Below are 3,731 nucleotides of genomic sequence, written 5' to 3' on the forward strand. Positions count from 1 at the left end.
GTCCACTCAGCGTGCGTCCACGCGCTCGGCGCCCGCGGGGGATGTGCAGATGCGTGAGGGCGACCAACCAGCCTGGGCCGTTAGGAGCGCTCCTCCCACCTCCATCCCACCCCCGCCCCAAGTTCAGTGACAACTGTGTTTCTGAAGCAGAGACCTTGGGAGCCTGAGGAGCCATCACCCCGGTCCTGCCCACCGCACAGCTCCCGTCCTGGGGCTGAGTGTGGGTTGTACAGCCCGAGACTCATGAAGGACCAAGTGCTGTAGGAACAACTCCGCCCCGAGCGTAAAAGGCCGCTCACGGTTCAGAACAGGCCCGCGGCCCAAATCCCACCTCCACTCAGAACCACTTGGCTCTTGCCCGGCCGGGTTGCTCAGTGGTTGCGCGTCGGCTCCATTCCGATCAAGGGCACGCGCCCGGGTTATGGGCTCCATCCCCAGTTTGGAGGCGGCAGCCCATCAATGATTCTCTCTCGGCATTTGTTTCTCTCTCTCTCTCCCGCTTCCTTGCTCTCTAAAATAAAATATGTGCCTTAAAAAGAAAAAAAACAACCACTTTTCTCAAGAGAACCAACTGGAAGCCAAGTAGTCCCTTACGGTGCCCACACCACGTACACGCTAAGCTCTCTATCAAACGTGGAGGTTGAGTAGCTTTTTAGTCAATTTAAAGTGGATAAAAAAGGAGTTCAATGGCAAAAGTCATTTAAATTTGACAATCACCCCACTTTAAATGTTGGTAATAAATGTAGTTCCTTTCATTCGCTTTACTCATTTAAATGGCACGTATCTGTAACTCCCAAGATACAGTTAAAAGCACTACCTTAAATGATACAGATAAGCCCACACAGATGAAAACCCTGGAAGGATGTGACCTACCAGGCACGTACTAGCCCAGTGGTTCTCAACCTTCTGGCCCTTTAAATACAGTTCCTCATGTTGTGACCCAACCATACCATTATTTTCGTGGCGACTTCATCACTGTCATGTTGCTCCTGTGATGAATCGTCATGTAAATATCTGATATGCAGGATGGTCTGAGGCGACCCCTGGGAAAGGGTCGTTCGACCGCCAAAGGGTCGCGACCCACAGGTTGAGAACCGCTGGTCTAGATAGCCCTCTTTACACACCTGCTGTATGGTCTCCATTTCCCCTTATTATTACCGCAGTGTATTGATCTGAAGCCCACGCTGGGGTCCATGGACACCCAAAGGTGCCAGGGAACAGGTCAGGGTATGGCATTTCAAAATCCGTAACCCAGATCTTGATTTTAAGTCGGTCATTTCCCCTTTTTACTTCTACAGCCTATGTCAAATCTGGGTGAATAATAAAAATTCAGTCCAGCCGAAACCGGTTTGGCTCAGTGGATAGAGCGTCGGCCTGCGGACTCAAGGGTCCCAGGTTCGATTCCGGTCAGGGGCATGTACCTGGGTTGCGGGCACATCCCCAGTAGGAGGTGTGCAGGAGGGAGCTGATTGATGTTTCTCTCTCATCGATGTTTCTAACTCTCTATCTCTCTCCCTTCCTCTCTGTAAAAAACTCAATAAAATATATTTAAAAAAAAAAAATTCAGTCCAATCACATTAAGGCTAATGTGATTAAACTTATTCATGTTTTTATGCTGACCAGCCCCTGTAATTGTGGTCACTGTAATGCTGTCACACACCCCGCTGGTCACAAAGAATCTTACAGACGGACTAGCTTTACCTAAGACTCAGGTCACAGGCCGCTGGCAAAGTGGCACTTCCTTCCGGCCACACGTGCGTGTCCTGCCACCGTTGTGCCCACCGTTGGCACCAGTAAGAGGGCATTGTCACAGAGTAAGAAATACAAGCCCCCCCTCCCCGCCCTCCAAAAAAGAACAACAATGGCGTCGCTTTACGTTTGTTAGGAGTCACAAAAGTTTTTATTTAGGAAAAATATTTCCTTCAATGTTTATTAGATAATGAATTTTATTTAAATAATTTACTTTTACTTTTTACTGTGCAGACCAATCAAAAAGTATGCCTCTTTCCTTTCATAAGCAAACTCTAATTCTGCATGGCAGATAAGAAATTAACACTCTACTTCCTTCTACCTTAAAAATTACCAAGCTTTCCTCGTCATGAATTTGTTATTTCTGCATGGATTGTTGTCATGCTGCTGGTAAAAAAAAAAAAAAAGCCAGTGAAAGATAGGGACACATGGGAAACAAATCAGAAACTATAATACTAGTTTATCATGAAATATATTAAACATTGTTTTGTTTAAATATTAAACAGCAAAATACTCCTATATTAAATAAATAAAACTTGAATTTGTCATGGGGAACCAGAGGCCAATACCACCAAGATGGGATAGAGTACAAAGGGTAATCCAAAAAAAGAAGGAAAAAAGCAAACATTTAATACTGGTATCGTTTTCAGTAACAAATTAAACCAGTGATTTTCAATCCTTTCTGAAGAATGTTTAAGAAATACTGGTGAGCAGGTCTCATCCCAGACTAATTAAATCAGAACCAGAACTCGGGCAGCGGTGTTTCTAAGGTCCCCAACGAGTCCCCCCTGGGGTCCGGGCTGAGCGCTCCGGCAGAACCCTACATGCTTCTCGCTAATACAAGTGCCCCCCGAATAGTGAGACGGAGCTTGCTTTTACTGGTGGGACAAGACAAGGGGGGCTCCTGCTAACGGTAGCTTATGGGTAAGTCAGGTTTATTAATGGGCTATTTCATATCCATTAAAATATTTTCCTGTGCCTCTTCTTTCCCTGCAATTCTGTATTTTTAAACTCTACGACTAAGTACAAAGTTCTTTTTTGGATCCATCAGTTACACTGAAAATACATCACTGATTCGTGTATGTGAATGCTGACTGAATGCCTACTGTGTGCAAGGCACTGTGGCAGGTGCTGCTGGACGACTGCAGTCGTGAGAGAATGAGTAATGATTGGCTATGAGGTGGGGGTGGTGTTTTTTGTTTTGTTTTTTAGAATTAATGGCTACAAATTAATTATATGGACCTAAACAAGGGACTGAGCTGCGGAAAAAAGAAAAAGGAAATAAGTACATACTACGGGTCTGATTTTAAAATACACGGCAGAGCACATTCGTGCTTTTCCTAATGTTCCTACGGTATTTCCAGAAGCCTTCCAATACATGTAAGGCAGATGCAAGATAGAAAAATAAGTCCTGTTTAAAGGAGATGTTCCCAATTTTAACCACACTCTATCAAGTAAATTTCACACATAAGTATAAATACTAAAAATCTTTATAGAAAGGTAGTTCATGGCCACTTGTAGTAGTCTCCATAGGTAACCTTAAAATACTACAGACTCTAGACCTGGACTATTTGACCATGGAGGAAGGTGATGCAATACATAATTTAGTCTGGAAACAGACTTCTATGCTGTTAGTCTAATGTGAACAAATTTAAGTTTTCTTTTATTTCCAAGAAGGGAGGATGCAGAGAAGAAAAAGCAAGGGGGAGGAGAATCTGTTCAAACTTCATCGAAACCCTAAAATCCAGTCATTTAAACATGGACGCTTTTCTCCTGAAAAGCCCAGTGAGTTCCATATGGATAAGTACTGTTCCCATTCCCTGTTCGTATGGATTTTCATGGTTATTTAGAGAATAAATAAGTGCTTTCTCATTTTTATGACAGCGTTCAACTTCAAAATGAGGCTCGGTAATGGCATCTGAACATGAGGGGGAGTTAAATGTTTACAAAAAAAATACGTCAACCTAAGAGAGAATGGGCGG

This window comes from Myotis davidii, unplaced genomic scaffold (genome assembly GCF_000327345.1).
Source record: "Myotis davidii unplaced genomic scaffold, ASM32734v1 scaffold875, whole genome shotgun sequence".
Classification (NCBI taxonomy): domain Eukaryota; kingdom Metazoa; phylum Chordata; class Mammalia; order Chiroptera; family Vespertilionidae; genus Myotis; species Myotis davidii.